This window comes from Macaca mulatta, chromosome 12 (assembly GCF_049350105.2).
Source record: "Macaca mulatta isolate MMU2019108-1 chromosome 12, T2T-MMU8v2.0, whole genome shotgun sequence".
NCBI lineage: Eukaryota > Metazoa > Chordata > Mammalia > Primates > Cercopithecidae > Macaca > Macaca mulatta.
The window spans coordinates 65,194,236-65,213,527 of record NC_133417.1 but is presented as its reverse complement, the minus strand read 5'-3'; the positions used below and the strand labels follow the sequence as shown (position 1 = coordinate 65,213,527).

The 19,292-nt window shown below is 40.1% G+C and overlaps 1 protein-coding gene across 27 annotated transcripts in view; it reads left to right on the top strand.

Moving 5' to 3' along the window:
* Nucleotides 1-19,292, top strand: part of RBMS1 (RNA binding motif single stranded interacting protein 1) — a 217,295-nt gene that overhangs the window by 101,158 nt on the left and 96,845 nt on the right. For 8 of the 27 annotated variants that reach the window (XM_077957128.1, XM_077957122.1, XM_077957124.1 and 5 more), the window contains exon 2: nt 17,987-18,113. The exons of the other annotated variants lie outside the window; for them this stretch is intronic. The gene's annotated coding sequence lies outside the window, so the exon portion shown is untranslated. The remainder of the gene's footprint in view (nt 1-17,986; nt 18,114-19,292) is intronic. 27 annotated transcript variants of the gene reach the window in all.

Below are 19,292 nucleotides of genomic sequence, written 5' to 3'. Positions count from 1 at the left end.
GCCAGGCATAAACCTCTGGGTTTAGATGAAGCTCTCTGAAATCTAGGATAAGGAGAAGCTTTTTCTTTTTTTTTTAAATTTTCTTGTCTAATATCTGCCATATAATTCTTTAAGTAACTGCCTGGTGGGGTGGCGGTGTATGCATTTGCACATTATGGGGTGGGAGGATCTGTCTCTTTTGTTGGGGAGGCTGTGACAGAAAGGAGAGATTCCTGAGCATATATTGAGCCCAAATGCCTGTGAACAATGAGAATGGGTTTCCATTTTCTTTCTTTTTGTTGACCCTTTTCCTCACCCTCTCTGCTGTACACAGAGTGCGCCAACCATCATTTGCAGCAGAGACAGGAAAGGTTCCAGGGCTTGTGCCACTGCAGAAACCCCTTCCTCCCCTGAAACTGGTCAGCTGTCTAATCAGAGAGGCACCCAGACCATGACGTGGCTCCTCTCCCTGCCTCTGCCTGCTCAGCCACCATCCCTAAAACCTGCCAGTTAATGCTACTTTTAGGAAAAAACATTTAGTGATTAAAAGCTCTTGCTAAAATGTGGAGATTTACCCAATTCTTATTCATCCCTCCTAAGGGAAGACTGCAAAAAAAAAAAAAAAAAATCATTAAAATAAAAAAACGAGATACTGTAATGTAATCTCACTTGCCTCAGTCTTTTCCCATTTATTAGCATCACCGCATCCCCAGCTGCTGCAGTTAACAACATTTTGAAATTTTTAACTTCTATACCGACAACCATATATAGGGCTATTGAACAGCCAGAGGGGAAAGCAGCCAGGAAAATCAAGGGGTGGGGACAGTCTTAGAATTTGATAAACAGACAGTGAATATCCTGTGATCAAATTGGTTGAAAGCAGCAACTTGTACACCATGTAGAAAACATGCTTCCCAGTTCTTCAGCTGACACCTAGCGAGGAGGAGTGGTGATGTACACAAAATAACAGTTATTTCCAGAAAGGTAGCGGCACACTGGAAGATAAGCCCAAGTTAACAGAAGGAAGTGTAATGGGAATAAATAATCATAAAATCTTGCATTTCTATGAAAATACTGAGGGAATTCTGGTATGACTAGGTATATCAAAAGACCTGGATGGTTGATGTCTTAGTTCAGGCCGCTCTAACAAAGTAGACTTAGGTAGCTTATCAACAACAGAAACCTATTTGTCACAGTTCTGGAGGCTGGAAGTCTGAGATCAGGGTGCCAACATGATCGGGTTCTGGTGAGGGCTCTCTTCTGGGTGGTAGACTGCTGACTGCTGTATTTTCATGTGGCAGAGAGAGCCAGAGGGTTCTCTGGGGTCTGTTTTTATAAGGGCACTAATCCTATTCATGAAGACTCCATCTTTATGACCTAAATCACCTTCCAAAGCCCACACCTTTTTTTTCTTTTCTTTTCTTTTCTTTTTTTTTTTTTAAGACAAAGTCTCACTCTGTCTCCCAGGCTAGAGTGCAGTAGCGCAATCTCAGCTCTTGGCACTGCAACCTCCACCTCCTGGGTTCAAGCAATTCTCCTGCCTCTACCTCCTGAATAGCTGGGATTACAGGCATACGCAACCATGCCTGGCTAAGTTTTGTATTTTTAGTAGAGATGGGGTTTCACCATGTTGGTCAGGCTGGTCTCAAACTCTTGACCTTGTGATCTGCCCGCCTCAGCCTTCCAAAGTGTTAGGATTACAGGCATGAGCCACTATGCCTGGTCAAGGCCCCACCTTCTGTATTATCACATTAGGGGTTAGGATTTCAAGAAATGAACTTTAGAAGGACATAAACATTCAATTCAAAGTATTTGGTTTGACTATAAATCAGTATTAGACAAAAAATTAATTTAGCTGCTTAGGCCCTTAGCATAGTTTTACCTATATTAATAAAATTATGATATTTTGATTAAGAAATGAAATCATACTACCTAGACAAATAAGTTCTAGTTCAGAAGTTCTCTAAGTTTGGATTTTTGAAATCAGAACACATTTTTTTATGTGTGTAGAAACCCATTGTACCATGTTTGGTAGCCAGATTACCACAGAAACCCAGCCTTCCAATGGACGTTTAGAACCAATATTGCCAGCATCTGTTCTGAGTCTCTTGTGAGTGCAGGTATGTCATGTGGTGCATAGATAGAGGAAGAGAGTATCTTCCTTGCATCTAATAATCTTACTGAAAAATGCAGATGGGGTGATCTTTTGCAATCTCTTCTCTCTGTGAAGCTTGAGAATAATAAAAGGGAGGCACCCCGAATGGAACATGTGCACATCTCTACATTCCCTTCCTGATGCTCTTCTCAGTTGTCCTAAGTGATGAGCGTTTCATCACATCACATGCTGGAAGTTTTGAGATTTTAAAGTGGGGCCCTAACCCAAATGCCTCTCTCGTTAGAGTTTCAGATGATAAAACAATCTCAAGTGACAAAATCCTACAACGATGACAGTCTGGAACAGGCCAGCCTTTCCAGGGACCTTTCCTGGGGAAGTGGCTCTCCCAGCTTCACCTGCCTGTCACTTTTGAATCTAAGGGTTTTTGTTGTTGTTGTTTTAGTTAGTTTTCTCTCTCTTTTTTATTTTTTTTTAAATGCAGCTGTGCAAAGGAGCCTCCAGGCCTCCTCCGAGTAAGACAAGCGGAATTGAGAAGTTCTTTATATGTATAGGCTGATTTTAAGATTAGAACTGGTGGTGTGTGCCCTAGGCAGAGCCCTCCTGGATATTGGGAAATAAAATTTAGAGATGGACATTGTGTTGGTCTGTTGGTGGTTCTGTAAAGAACTATCTGAGGCTGGGCAGTTTATAAAGAAATAGATCTAATTGGCACATGGTTCTGCAGGCTGTGTAGGAGACATGGCATCAGCATCTTCTTGGCTTCAGGTCAGGCCTCAGAGAGCTTACAGTCATGGCAGAAGACAGAGTGGGAGCAGATGTGTCACATGGCAAGAGAGGGAGCAAGAGAGAGAGGGAAAGGCCGCATGCTTTTAAACAACCGGATCTCACAGCGAGAACTCACTCATCACCAGGGGATGGTGTTAAGCCACTCATGAGGGATCTGCCCCATGATTCAAGCCCCCCACCACGTCCCACCTCCAACAGTGGGGATCACATTTCAGTGTGAGATTTGGAGGGACATATATCTAAACCATATCAGACATTGAGAAAGATGGACTCAAGTATGGGTAGCAGTTATTGAGCACTTCTTACAGCCTGACAGTTTATTGATCAGCTTGTGTAATCTTTACAACAACACTGCGAGCTAGTATGGAATAGATGGTGTCCTCCTCCTCACTTTACAGATGAAGAGATGAGACTTGGAAGCTTTAAATGATTTGCCCAAGGTCACCTAGTTAGTGAGTGGCTATGGTGGGATCTGAACTCTGATTTCAGAATCCATCCTTTCATTCCTAATTGCTGTACTGCCTCCTAAGAAGTTGCCTGGGCCAAATAAATTGTTTGGTTATTGTTTGTTTGGAGGTTTAGAGGAATATTATTGGGGGATATCACTAAAGATTTAAAGTTGTTTAAAAGAAGGGGAGACTACACTTGTTTTATGTTGTAGCAGTTAGAAATGTTTCAGAAATAAATTGGGACATCTGCTGTTTTCTAATGACATTTTAAATTTCTTAGATTTACCCCCACCCCAAATCTCTGCTATGGGTAAAATTCTGTGCCATAGAGAAAATTCTATTTTTTCATTTAAAAAATTACATTTAAAGTTTTTTTATTTTTTATTTATTTATTTTTTGAAGCAGAGTCTTGCTTTGTCATGGTGTGACCTCAGTTCACTGCAAGCTCCGCCTCCCAGGTTCACACTATTCTCCTGCCTCAGCCTCCCAAGTAGCTGGGACTACAGGCACCTGCCACCGCGCCCAGCTATTTTTTTTTGTATTTTTAGTAGAGACGGGGTTTCACCGTGTTAGCCAGGATGGTCTCGATCTCCTGACCTCGTGATCTGCCTGCCTTGGCCTCCCGAAGTGCTGGGATTACAGGCGTGAGCTACCGCGCCCGGCCTATAAGTTTTTATTTATTTACTCCATACCCAATCTCTATGCCATAAAGAAAATTCCTACTTTAGATATGAGACTGAACAAGATGACCTATCAGTTGTTTTCTGAATCTAAATATGGTTAAAGAACTCATTGGCATTACAACCTAGTGGCTGCTTCTGTGAAATAATTCTCTGTATGTGTTCTGATTACATAGTTCACTATACCACCATAGAATGACTATAGTTAACAATAATATATAGTTTCAAATAGCTAGAAGGAGGATATTGAATATTCCTAACACAAATAAATGATAAAGGTTTGAGATGATAGATATGCTAATTACCCTGTTCTGATTACTACACATTGTATGTATTGAAACATCACTAAGTACCCCATCATTTGTACAATTATTATTTGTCAATTTTAAAGAAATAAGTCCTTTAGAGAAAGCCACTGTAGTGGATCAGTTTCCTCCCTCAAATTCATGTCTAACCAGAACCCCGGAATGTAACCTTATTTGGAAATAGGGTGGTTGTCATTAATTAATTACCGGTAGAATTAATTAAGGATCTTGAGATGACCAATGACCAATGATTGGTGTCCTTTCAAGAAGAGGATAGGACACAGAGAGAAGGCCACGTGAAGATGGAGGTCGAGATTGGAATTCTGCTGCCACAAAGCAGGGAACAGTAGGAGTCGCTGCTGGAAGAGGCAAGGAAGGCTTCTCCTTTACAGCTTTCAGGGGGAATGTTGACCTGCTAACACCCTAATTGCAGACTTCTGTTTTCCTGAACTGGGAGAGAATGCATTTCTGTTATTTTAATCTACCCAGTTCATGGTAATTTGTTACAGCATCCCTTGGAAACTAACAGCCACTTTCCACTCTCTCCATTGATACTTCATCGTAAATTTTGGAATAGGTTCGTGTCCATGTACAGTGTTGTGGTTACTGTATAAATTGTGCATTTTACATTTCCTGACAGGAGCCAATCACATTTAAATTGTATTCGGATCTATTTGTGAACTGAATGTTTTAAAGAAATGAAATGCATTTTAAGGAGTAGCTTTTTTAAAAAAAAAATTAAGCAAACCTGTTAGTGTTGTGGGGTGGGAGTGTTGTGATTCTTCTGAAAGAATTTTATCTGACCACCCAGATGACTCTATTAACAAGTTAGTCCTCTAACGAACTCTCTCACACTTCTCTAAGGTTAAAAATCAATTAGAAGAATTGGAGTGAAGGTGTCATTTTTCAATTGAAAGTCTAATAAAGCAAATCTTGGAAAGAATGAATAGCAACTGCATGACCAGATGTGGCCATTACCAAAGGCAGGAGGATCCCAAAGTGATTATATCTTCTTGAAGGTTTATAGTAATTCTGATTAATCTGTTTTGAAAAGATAGATACCCATATACCCCATGTATGCAAAGGTAATAAGATTAAGATTATTAGGACTCAAATTTTTTTCTGAATTAGAATTCTTACTATCAATCATAATTTGTCTAGTGTCCCTGGTGTTTTGAAATCTAAGCTAGGAATTTTAAGAGTCCACCTGTCATGGAGTTGGGAAACTGTTCTGGAGATGCTTTAGTCTGGAGAGAGAATAAATTTCAAGTGAAAGATTCTGTTTCAATGAGGAAAATGATAAATGAGAACGCATTTCTCCCCAGATGTCAGACTACTTTCTAAGATACTTAGGTTCCACCACCATCTAGCTCTTGCTAACTTCACCCACCTCCTTATACCCTGGAGGTGTTCAACATACAACATTTTAATCACTAAAGCAGCCTCACGGTTTCTAACATCATGTTAATCTACGGTCCTTCACCAAACACATAAAGCCGTTAGTCCAGGTTCTGAGACATAGGGTGGGATTACTAGGCAGGGCCTGGTCCCTTGTCCTCCAGGGCTTGACAGGCTGGTGGGAGAGATTTGTTCTTTAATTCAAATGTAGAAACACCATGTTAGAAAGTACTGACCTTTTGTTGAGTTGAAATATCATATATATTGAGATCTAAAGGAAAGCAGGTTTCCTGAATGTTTTCTAGCAATAATCCTTCACAGTAATGCTGTGCTGTTGGTATTAGAGGAAGGAAGGAAGGATGTGTCACTCAGTTGTACTGTTTTGCAACCAGTTTCTTGAGCCAAACCTTTTGGTTATGTTTTATTGGAAGATGTTTAGTAACCAAGACATAGATATACCATTCGTAGCAAAGGTCGGTTTTTCTAAAAGCCTCAGAGTAGTTGTCTATCAAACAAAGCCCCCAGTATGGTGAAACTCAATGGCATATGCTTCCTTCACTCCCATTTTCTCTTCCACTCAGCTCCTGAAGAGGTTGTCGACTGATCTTTCACAACCTGACTGCTACCTCCTCGGTGACCTTGGGGGAAAGCCCTTAACTTTTCTGTTCTCTTATCTGTAAACTGAATGAAAGAATGCATTTAGCCTGATGGCAAAAACAGAGTAAATGCTCAATAATGTTAGCAATTAGTATTATGTGTAACACTTACTTCTCTGGGGAAAAAATATTTTCCAGAAATTGTCATGCTTTGGGTTATTCCTCTTTAGTTTTTGCTTGTTAAACTATTTTTAAGGACTGCCTAGGTTATTTTGATAGTAACAAAAAGATGAAATATAGATTCAACTAAAAATGTGTAAAAAGAGAGCTAAACCTATCCACCTATTAAGGGAAAAACATTGTTCCCAGTGTTTTATCTATTTCTAGGATAACTGCTATCCAGGATTTGCATATGAGCTATTATTGTAGGGAAGATTGAATTTTGCAGTTAGGGAGAACAGAGATGAAGTTAGAGTCTATAAGGCAGAGCAAGTTTCTACATGTATTCCTGGGGAGAACAGAGTGAGATAACCTCTCCAGGATTTTATGGGTAAGTTCTCACTGCAATATTTACAATTTATATATTAATTAAAAAAACATATCCAGGCAGGATTAAACTGTCCTTCAGATTTTTATCTTCATTTAGTTTGCTTTGTGATGGAAGTTCTTCTAAAGGTAGGATGATGTTTTAATTTGAGCAATTTTTATGTAACTGGAGCAACTACTGGGTTGCGGGGAAGAGCAGAGTGACTGCCGCCGTTCCCTGCCACGAGGGTGTGGGTGGACTTCCCCAGCTTCCTGGCCGCAGTGGAGAAAAGGAAGCTTGTCTATTCTTCCTAAATTGTTTTCCATACTAGAAGTTATCATGCTTGGTTCCAATCTTCACCAAAAACAAAACAACAACAACAAAAAAACCCCACCATTTCTCTTAATGCATTCTTTTTGCTCTTCTGTAAGATTTAAACTGTTAGATCCAAAGACTTGAATTTTAGGAATATGTGAAGTTGTCTTTTTAAATAAATAGAAATTTTAAAACCATTTGTGTATCCTCTTCCTGCATTTTTTCTTTTTTAGCAAAATGATTTGATATTGTATGGGGTGCTCTGAAGTTCCCATGCTGCTGCTTTTTTCTGTTTACTTCACTTTGAGGTCCTGGTGTAGCTGCAGGCCACACCTAGAATGCTGTTCCTGTCTGCCCTATGCTCTGGGAAGGGGTCCACCATAGTGTTTCTCCATGTTTGGGCTCCAGTCTGTTTTTCCCTTTCCTGTTCTGGAAAGCCCACTGGCAGCTTTGGCTTAGGTGGGGGTGAGCAGAGAGCTGCTCCCCGTCACTGGTCATTGAGTGTGAGGCTCCTGAAGCCAGTTTCCACTTAGGCATCATTTTCTTTATAAATGTGTTTCTCTGTGGTGAGTGAGGAGAGATGGTGTCATTTTCTTATTTTGTACATTTAGAAGGGCTGAGATTTACAAAATTCATTTTGGGTACTCGTCACTAATTAGTTTAATCTGGGGTAAAAATGGACAATGAAAGATTGCATGTTTGATCATGCACAGCAAAGATGAAAGATTTATAATGAAACTAAATATCATGAAAGAAGAGAAGGATCAGAAAACTCAAGTGTCGGAACTGAATCCCGTGTTGCCCACTGATCTCCACACTCAGCCCCCAAATACACAGAGGTCCTGGGTCTCTGTTCTAGAAGCCAGAACTTTATGTTGTTCAAGGTTCTTTGGGAAAAAAAAACTCCCTTTGACATTTTCAATAACTAGCAATGTGCACATTTTGGTAAAAGAGATGAAATGATGCTTTATGATTAACTTTAGAAACAGAAAAATAAAAAGGTGTAGAGAAAGACTAATATCTTCACTTTTTTTCTTGTTGAGCAATAACTTCCTACTCCAAATAGAATATTGTGAAATAATTTTAAAACGAAAAGAAAAAATGTTGCATCTGGTTTCTGTAAATACTGAAAGTATTTCCCAGATCCTGCTTACCACAGAATGACGTTCTACTTCAATTTATCTGCTTCAGAAGAGATGAAGAGAGGAATGAGGCTTGCCAGCATTTGGTTTGGTTAGCTCCCAGGGCACCTACGTATTCGAAGGTTGATACCATCGCCACTAAAATGATTAGACAATAGTGCATGGGCTGACTCCATAAAAGACAGGAAAGTCTCAGGGCTGTTGTTAGCAGTACTCAATCCAAATATACAGTATCATTAAATAGAAATTTCACCTGAAAGAAACCTTGTCCCTGTAAAAATGGGAAAATGCTTAGGTCAAATTAGAAACAGCCCTTCAGAGTATAATGGTGGGCTGCTGGGAGCAAGGTTCACGTTAACTTTATTTTTTATTTATTTATTTTTTTTAAAGACAGGGTCTTCCTCTATTGCCCCCCAGGCTGGGGGCATACACCACTACAGGCATACACCACCATGTCTAGCTAATTTTTGTGTTTTTGTAGAGATAGGGTTTCGCCATGTTGCCCACACTGATCTCAAACTCCTGATCTCAAGCAGTCTACCCATCTCTGCCTCCCAAAGTGCTGAGATTACAGGCGTGAGCCACCACATCCGGCCCACATTAACTGTTTGAGTTCTGAAGGAAAACCAGTTTGTTTTAGAGAATTTATTTGAGTATATGCTTTGTGAAGCTTTAGGAAAAAAGCAAACACTGGGGAGTTCACAAAAGAAACAATCTTACAAATCTCTCCATTTTATTTTAAAGAAACAGAGTTTGAAGTCACTTGTTTTAACTGTATGAATTTGTGACATATATCGGGAGACTTGACCATGGGTAGACAATTCTAGTGATTCTTTAAGGGTTCCTAATTCAAGCTGGTTAAATTGGTAGTTGACTCTGAGTGTACTCTTATGACTAAAAAGCATCAAAGTGCTTTTTTTTTCTTTCTTTCTTTCTTTTTTTTTTTTTTTTTTTTTGAGATAGAGTCTTACTTTGGTGCCCAGGCTGAAGAGCAGAACAGTGGCATGATCTCGGCTGACTGCATCCTTGACCTCCTGGCTCAAGTGATCGTCCCCAACTACGGGGGAAGTCAGCTTCACACACAGGTGTGAACCACCACACCCAGCTAATTTTTTTTTCTTTTTTTGTATAAACAGGATTTTGCTATGCTGCCCAGGCTGATCTGGAATTCCTGGGCTGAAGTGATCCACCTACCTTGGCCTCCCAAAGTGTTGGGATTACAGGCGTGAGCCACTGCATCCAGTCTCCAAACTGCTTTAATTAACCTGTTTGATTTTTGTATCTTCTTGTAGATGGTACAAATAATGATCATGTATGCTACTCAAAAATTCTTAATATAAGTAAATACAAAAATAGAAATGAGTGGCATTCACAAGCATTTTTTGGGAGATTTAAATTATCAATTTCATAGGTGTGTTTCCTTTTTTTTTTTTTTTTTTAAAGCAAGCAACTAGATGTCTAGCATAGACCTGGGCATCTAAGTAAGTGATCTAGAAGTTGACAGTGGATAAAATCATCTGAGGTATAGAAAAGGCTGCACAAAATAATTTTTCTCTGCTGTCTTAACAGGTCCAGCATATCAATTTTACTCAGTTTTTAAAAACTCATTAAGAAAATTTGGCCTGTACCATCATCTTTGCTGCAATTCTGGTAACAAACAAGGACTGGTGCTTTATGACAGCAGTGTGGGGACTGGAAGCCCCGTTCTCCCTCTGATTAGCTGTATGGCCTTGGATATGTGGTTTGACTTCTCCTGGCCTCGGGTTTCCTGCAAAGTGAGGGGTTGCATTACATCAGTGTTTCTCAGCATTTTCAAAGCCAAGCTCCCTTTGCTAAAAATTCAAGTATGCCCCCACCTCTACTTCCCATCCTGCCATCTCCCAAAATTTCCTTATACTTCCAGTGGATAATTATTGGCTCTTATGATCCCTCCTACCCCTCCCAGCTCTACCATTTTGTTACTCTGAGCAGATAATGGGTTTGAAATCAGTGGAACAAAGGTTTTTATCTCATTTTGTGAATAGAGGCAGCTTGCTTCTCCTTAAAGCTGGAAGGGGGCGCTTCCCAAATTCATCCACACAGACCAGGAGTCCTGCCTTGTGCAAGGGCAAAATCCGGAAGCTTGTGTTAGAAATGCAGAAACTTGACCGCACCCCAAATGGCTGAGTCGAAATCTGCATTTTAACAGTGCAGGCACTTCATGTGCACATCAGTTTGAGAAACGCTGCCGACCACTGTTTTTTAACCTGTAGGTGGCAATATTAGTGGGAAGTGTCAGTTCAGTGGGTTACAGCCAGCATTTATTTCTTTTACCGAAATATACTGGAAAAGATAACGTTAGGGTACATTGCATTTGGTAAAGGAAAATGTTGTTTCACAAAACTTACGTTTCAGTTTTATATGTCTGTGCCTATTTATGTATACAGGATGGAGAGGTCAGGCAAAAAGTTAATTTCTGAGGTGGATGTTGGACGAAAATGTTTAAAAACCCAGCAAGCCCCAGTCTCAGGCAGTATAGCTTAGAGACAGCCATCCGTTCCCCTCTGTCTTTATTCACACACACAAACATGACTGTTCACACACACAAACGTGACACAGAAATACACAGATTGACCAGGCTCATGCCTGTAATCTCAGCCCTTTGAGAGGCTGAGGCAGAAGGATCTCTTGAAGCTGGATTCAAGAGCAGCCTGGGCAACACAGGCGATAAAGTGAGATCCAGTGTCTACAAAGAAAGTTTTTGTTTTTGTTTTTGTTTTGATTAGCCAGATGCGATGGCATGCTTCTATTGTCCCAGCTATGTGGGAGGCTGCGGCAGGAGGATCACTTGAGCCCAGGAGTTCGAGGGTGTGGTCAACCATGATTGCACTATTGCATTCCAGCCCGTGAGGCAGAGCGAGACTCTGTCTTTTAAAAAAATTTTAAAAATTAAAAAATAAAAAAAAAGAAACATATAGACTGATATATAATTGAAGAACTGTTCTAGTATCACTCACTTTCTCTAATTATTCATATCAGATGTAAGCTACTAGATTTTACCATGAAAAAGAAACAAAAGTAGACATTAATTGTTGAGTTATATTCAAAAAGTTTTCTCAGTGATGTTTATAAACAAAATTACAACATTGTCAGATAAGATTTTATGTTTTTAAGTTATTACTATGTGGAGATTGCAAATACTTGTTCAGTTTCCTGTAAGTACAGATAATATTTTTTTCTCTGGGGGCTAAATTGTGAAACCCATAGTACTGCAAGGTCATTCACATGTCCCTCTGGATCTAAGAATAAATAAATAAGTTGGTTTTTGTGGGAATATTTTTTTGTAAGCTTACTCATATAAGTTTTCTAACTTAATATTTAATCACTTTATAATACTTTCAGTAAGTTTGTTTAATGTGGAGAAAGTATGTTTTAGAATGGGTATTTTTGCACCCTGAGGACTTTACAATCTCAGCGATAATTCATTACTTACAAGAAATAGTAAGATACAGACTGTACTGTAGATAGACTTTAAAAAACAGCTGGGAGGAAGTTGTCAGCCCTGGAATCCTAACTCTACTGGGGTGAGGCAGGAAATGCATTGCAGAGGTATTCTGAACTGTCATGATAAAAGTAATGTTTCACTTCCCCTAGGAAGTTTTCTTTCTTTTTTATTTTTATTTTTTTTCCCATTTATTTTGAGTAAAAAGTAAAGGAATAGTTGGCTCTTGTCCCCTTCCCAAGGCTCTGTGTTGAGGAAGAAAACTGGCATGGATCTGGAAATTGAAGAAGGAGGAAAACACTGTACACCTGCTTTCAGAATTCAGAAGAATAATGAATTTTGCACCTGAAGTTGGGTGGGATTTTGTGTTTACTGTGTTCTAATTGCTGTTTGTTTGGGCTGTAATTTATTTATTGTTTTGAATTTTCTTTTAAAGTGGTTTTGGAGCTGTTACAGAGTCCTTTTATATAGAAGAGATTGAATAGAATGTGAAATATAACTCTTTATACGAATTACACGTTGAAACACAAAGATGGCAGGCTACTAAGTAACATGCAGTCTCAATAGATCTTAAGTTATTATGGTTATTTCAGCTGTAATATTGTTTCTACCTTAAGGATACTCTGGTTTCGGGAGCTCTTTAAGATTGTTTTTTGTTTTACATTTGTTCCTTTAGGCTTCAGTTGTTGTTTTAGGATAGCTTACATATTTAGAATATTTTCTTAGAATCACTTATGACTAAGTCAGGAATCCATGCTGGCCTAAGGGGTGTAGGAAAATGGTGCTGCAGTGTGATGTCTGTTGGTCTTAAGTTGCACAATGTCACAGAAGTTGGCCTTGGAGTCTGCCAGTTTAAGAAACTCTTGCTCCATTTCTCTATTTGGCAGACAGACGAGAGTACTAAAGGACCTGACTGGGTCTGTCTTGACATGTCTTAGCTGGAGATGGCACTGTCCAGCACTATCCAGAATTTTAGAGAATTTTGAAGCTGCAGGGAAGCTTAGAAATCATCCAGTCTAACATGCTTATTTCACATGTGAAGACCTGAGCCTTCCAGCGATAATACTCATTCCTGCTCCTGGCCAACGCAGAACATGAATCTAGATATTCTAACTTTTCCGTTCAGTTTTTTTCTTCCCCCTGAGATGGAGTTTCACTCTTGTTGCCCAGGCTGGAGTGCAATGGTGCAATCTCAGCTCACTGCAACCTCTGCCTCCTGGGTTCAGATGATTTTCCTGCCTTAGCCTCCCCCACCACCACACCTGGCTAATTTTTGCATTTTTAGTAGAGACATGGTTTCACCATATTGGTCAGGCTGGTCTCGAACTCCTGACCTCAGGTGATCCACCTGCCCTGGCCTCCCAAAGTGCTGGGATTACAGGCGTGAGCCACCACGCCCGGCCAATTTTTTTTTTAATTATTACTATAAAAATTATTTTCATAGAAGGAAGGGAAGAGTTTTTCTAGTTTTGCATTCTCCAGAAGCCATCCTCTTCATTTACTGTGTTTAAATTCTTTTCTACATGTGAGACTCTGGTAACCTGTGACATCATGTCCACATTCCACCTTGCTTTTCAGATTCTTCCTACTACCTTTTTAGTACCACCGCACTCCCACCTCAACATCACCTTGGGGTACTTCCTCTGAAGCAACCAGGTTGGGTAATTCTCTGGCTTTTGTGAAGAATGATCCTTCCAGTCTATGTCTTTGTTGGTCACTCCTCTCCTTACTCTACCCACCTTTCTTTCAGATTTGCCATTCCTTTTATTATTTTTTGTTTGTTTTGTTTTGTTTTTTTTCCTTTTTTTGAGACAAAGTCTCTCTCTATTACCGAGGCTGGAGTGCAGTGGCACAATCACAGCTCCCTGCAGCCTTGACCTGGACTCAAGTGATCCTCTTGTCTCAGCCTCTTCAGTAGCTGGGACTACAGGTGTGCACCACCAAATTTTTTTTGTAGAGTCGGGGTCCTGCTATGTTATTCAGGTTGGACTCAACCCCTTGGGCTCAAGTGATCCTCCCGTCTTGGCCTCCCAAAGTGCTGGGATTACAGACATGAGCCACCACCCCTTTTATTCTTAATGACATGTCATTAATATTCAGCTCACTCAGCCATCCACCCCCTCTGTGAAGCCTTCCTCAACCTTTTTGTCCCCTGCCTTTTCATCCTCCCTCCTCCTTGATCTTCCCTTACTTGGACTCTATTTTTAGAAACCATACTGTACTACACCATTATAAGCAATGCAATTAAGGGTAGCTAAGGCTAGGAACCCACTGTTAAAAGCTTTTCCTTTCTGATGAATGCATTCTCTGGTAAGGAAATTTTGAAACCTTGCCTTAGGCCCCTTACTTTCTCTTTTGGTCCTCTAGTTTTCTGGTGATTAATTTAAAATGTCTTCAGTCTGGTATCTTCATATTCACACACCTGTACCCCTTATAAATGCTGTTAGAAAAACTAGAAGGAACAAATTGCACAGGAACTCTTGTGTGTTTCCTGGCCCAGAGTTCTCAGTGGGCAACTTGGCGAGTCACTGGAGTTCTTAGAAGAACTTTTGGAGGAAATACAACAATTGGGCTAATTACAACAATTGGGCTGATTAGCATGCAGGAGCACAGAACCAGCCCTTAAAAGATACTTGAATGATAAGGAATCTAGTGTCTTGATGGGATCTGGAAGGAAATCTCAGTCAGTCATGTTGTATTCAACAATGCAAGTCTTAACTTTAATTCTTTTATCTGAAGCATAAGAAAATGATGCTTTATTCATGAACTTAGGTGAAGAGATTTCTATGTGGAGATTGCAGTTTTACATGCAAGGATCAACTTTGATGGGTATCTTGGAGAATTAATTATGAAGCCTATTGGAAATTTTTATTTTTATGTTTTATTGCAATAGTGAAGGTAACATGGGTCCATCTCCTTTGACAGGCTTAATCCAACCAAAAAAAAAAATAATAATACTCTATTGCTCAGTTTCACAGTCTTGAGAAGCTGCAAAGTTTTTTTCCAAACAAGGAACAGTGAAGATATGAGAACCAGTTTCACTAACTAATTAGCTGTGTGATTTTAAGCTTTGATATCCTTGTTATCAAATGGGATTATTTCCCTAACTCCATGGTGTGTATAAGGGAGGCACAATGGCTGTGTAAAGGGGCATTACTGTTCTTCATTAATTTAGTTGCTATGTGTTTTTTCACATCCTGGTCTCAGGCATTCCTTCCCTGACATATCCACAGGAACAACTGATTCCTGGCCAGTTTCTCACCTCTCTCTAGTTCACCTCCCACGTTTAGTTTTGTTTTTCCAGTTCCCTGTGCCAGAACTTCTCCTTCCAGCCGCCATTCCCAGCCCTCTCTCAGTCACTCATATGGCCAAAAACAAACAAAGAAAATATTCTGACTGTGGTGATACTTGGCCCATGTCGGTGTCCCCCTCATTCCTGTTTGATAATTTATTTAAATTGTTAAATTCCTTTTACATCTTGAAAGCATACGGAGAGGAACCGGTGTATGGAAATGAGTGTAGCAGACAGTGTCTTCACGTAGTACTCAGTTCATTTCAGGCGTGATCTTATACTGTTTCCCTGTAAAAATGATAATGTTCTGTAAACTTCTGTCTGCTTTCAGGAGCAACTGTAGTGATTATGTTGCTTCTAGAAGAAGGAAATAGTTGATGTATTAAACCAACCTGCTGTTTGGGATGGTGGTGGTGGTCGTGGTGGTGGTGGTGGTGGGTGTCGGGGCAATAGGGGTAGGAATGATAACCTTCTTGAACTATAAGGATGAAAACTTTAAAAAGCACTTGAAGAAAATTAAAGGGCAGGTCCTAGCTTTCCTTTCCCTTCAGAATGTACTAGAATTCTTAGAGAAGTGGCTAAGTAAGGTGGGGGTGGGAAGAGGAGGACAGCTTCAGCTATAAGATTGGTCAGAGCACTGTTCTTTAGCCTATTAGTAATAGGAAGGAAATGAGACAATAGAATTTTAAATGACAAGTTTTTGTTTCAAAATTATCTTTGCTGCATGGAAATCTACAACAATGTACATGATTACTAATATATTTTAGTTCGCATGTCATTAATTTTGTAAATGACCTTTAGATTTGTATTTATAGAGGAGAGACTATTTCTCTCTTCTCTGTAGGGGGTGATATGATAGAGCAGGAAATAGTATTACCCTGTGTATAGTTGCCCTGTGCCTATTGTTGATCCTTTTAGTATAGGAGGCCCAGTGGGACTTCTGGCTGGACGGAGGCATCAGTGTTGTCCATGCAGGAAGTGCTCCCAGATTGCTATCCATAGAGGAAGTCCTCCTTGAGTGCTGCCCACACAGGACATGCTCTCTGAGTGCTGTCCATACAGGAAGTTCTCTCTGAGTGCTGATGAACGCTCTTACTGATGGTGCCAAACCACTCGTGCAGGAAAGGCTGAGGGTCTGCTACTATAACCACCCCATTTATTCACGAGTGACTTTGTTTTCTATCCATTTTGGTATGCAAATTAAGCCCATATAAATATTATCAAGAAAATGGAATTAGCTTGTTTTCTTTGCCCTTGGAGATACAAGAATGTAGTTTGTTTACCTGACCTGATAACAGGAAAAATTAGGCTAGAGAAGGCTGAGAGACCACTAGGCTCTTTTGGGATTGGTGGGCACTTAGCATGCTTATCCAGCCACCAGGTCCCCTAATTAGATTGAATGTGTGTAAATAGTTGCAAGCTTCATCCATAGAGGGTCTTTTCAAGTTCCAAGGCATCTTCCGGGTTTTGAGAAGCAAAATGTAAAAGGACTACCAGTGATGAAAATGGAACTGGGTAAAATATTGTCCCTTTTTATCCCTTTGTAAGCTTTTTAAAAATTTATTTGTTTATCATTTGTGCTGCCAAGACACATAATCTGATGACAAAGTGTAATTGCTTTAAATTTATCAGAGTTCTGAAGCTGTAGTGAACGACTTGTCAGTATTTGTATTTTAATCTATGAATGAAGGTTTAATTTTTCACTGTTTTAAGTCATGTCATCCTGAAATGTTGACTCTAATGTTTAGCAGTAATATGCTGAAGCTTTCAAAAGTTGTTTGTAGAATTTATTCTTTAATGAAAAGATTTTTATAAAGTAGAATTTTTAAAACCGCTTTTTTAAGAGCTAATCTTTGTTTTTTTAACACTATGAGACTGTGTGTTCATTAAGTCAACTTAAAGACACCTTTTACTTTCTTAAAAAACATATCTGCCAATGGTATTAAATATCACATTTCAGAGAAGCTTGAATTTGGTAATTAGCAAAAATTATGGGCACAGAAAATGGAAGAATACAAATAGAGCATTCAGGATATAGAAAGTGTTTTGGGGTCCCACGTAGAGTACTGTTTGAAGGCTCTGCTCTGGCTTTGTTTTCTAGCAGATCTGCGTTCAAATTCTAGCCCTGCCACCTTCTAAATGTGTGGCCTTGGCACATTCCTAACCTTTCTTGAGACTCGGTTTCCTAATCTACACAATGAGAGAACAATTACCTACCTGCCAGTCTGATTGAATTAAGTACGGTAATGTATGTAAAGTACTCAGCAGAGTCTGTATCTGTAGTAGAGATGGGGTTTCACCGTGTTGGCCGGGCTGGTCTCAAACTCCTGGCCCCGTGATCCACCTGCCTTGGCGTCCCAAAGTGCTGAGTTTACAGGCGTGAGCGACCGCGCCCAGCCCAGTTTCAGTGACTTCTAAAAACGTAGTCTTTGGTTTAAAAATTTCTGCACTAGAAAATTAAAAATTGACAACCTGGAATAATTCAATGCTTCTCTCTTTCAGTTTTCTTTCTCTGTCTTCAGTTAGCCCCAAGAAAGAATTGATTTGGAAATAAAATTTGAATTTGAACTTTGTTCTGTATAGGATTCACCAGAGGCTAGTAGTCCTCATTGGGTACATTTAGGAACCCTCTTCTTCTGCCTGGGATCAGATGCTGGGAGATTTCATTCCCTCACAGGGCAAACTTAACAGGGGAAGCAGGGAGGCACAGGCTGTATCTGCTTCCCACAGTGGGAAAATAACTACTGCAGTAAATAGGGATGCCCATCAAATTATATTAAAACAGCTATGTAAATTCAGACATGTAAATCATAGTTGTATTTCTGCCAAAAAATGAATACATAAATAAAAAAACCTACTACTTTCGTGTCTAAATAATCTCCAAATAAGTCATACATCCAAATGTTTCTTTAATTATACAGGTGCATGCCCGCCACTCCCTTTCCACTTCTGGCAAAATCAAAGGTTCGAGTGAATGCAGCCTTGGAATGCAGTCTTTAAAATGCCCGATGGTTCATTTACTTCGTGTTGATGTAATCCCACTAAGAGGTAGGGGCGGGCCTGATCCACAGCTTCTTCCTGACTTCTCCAAGTCTCATCCCAGATGACGGCTTTTCATCGCTCAATGACTGCATTAAACATACTGGGTCCTACTGTGGAAACAGTGTTGCTTGTGTCAGGGATGGTTTCTGAGACACTAATCAAGGGAGGTTTAAGGGAAAATTCAGTCCTGCCTAGTTTTAATAGCTACAAGTTATCTGTGTCAATCAAAGGCTTGGGACAGAAGGCAGGCGTGTGGGCTACTTTCCAGCACCTCTGTTCTCACTGATGTGAAAAATAGAGTAGGGCTGGATGGCAGGTACCAACTCAGTGGCTTCAGAGAAGGAGCACAGGCTTTGTGGGGCATGGCCAGTTCTCTGAGGTGCCACTTGTGGCAGAGCAAGTGTCAGAGTTTGGTCTTAGTTTTATATCTAGAAAGTAGTTAGCCCCTAGAGAAAAACCAGAGGTTTGGGGAAAGGATATGAGTTCAGCTGCTCGTTAAGGGCGTGAATCAAATAGATTTGGTAGGACGTGATCTCAGGCTGCTTTTATTTTGGGATTAAGCAGTACTGATGTTCCCAGTTCAAGTTCAGCCTTCAGTGAATAGCATTTCTGCATTGACTATTATTGACCCTTTGCTGCTCTCTTTCTAAAAGAAATAAGGAAAGTAAAGTGGTGTTTGGACTCAGATGATATCTTAGCAAGAACCTGGGCAGTGGAAGGAAGGATCTGGAAGATACAAGATCAGAAGAAATAGTTAACATATCTAAATTAATGGGGCCAGGCATGATGATTCATGCCTGTAATCCCAGCACTTTGGGAAACCAAGGCGAGCGGATCACCTGAGGTCTGGAGTTCAAGACCAGCCAGGTCAACATGGTGAAACCCCGTCTCTACTAAAAATACAAAAATTAGCCAGGCATGGTGCTGTGTGTCTATAATCCCAGCTACTTGGGAGGCTGAGGCAAGAGAATCGCTGGAACCCAGGAGGCGGTTCCGGTGAGCCAAGATCGCACCGCTGCACTCCAGCCTGGGTGACAGAGCGAGAGTCCGTCTCAAAAAAATAAAAATAAATTAATGAGATCCCCGTGTGTTGGGATATTATGGAATTAGGATGACCATGGCAGAAGCTGGGTACAAAACTAGGAATCTAAAGTGGGCAACGGAGGTTGCTGATGAGGTAAATGA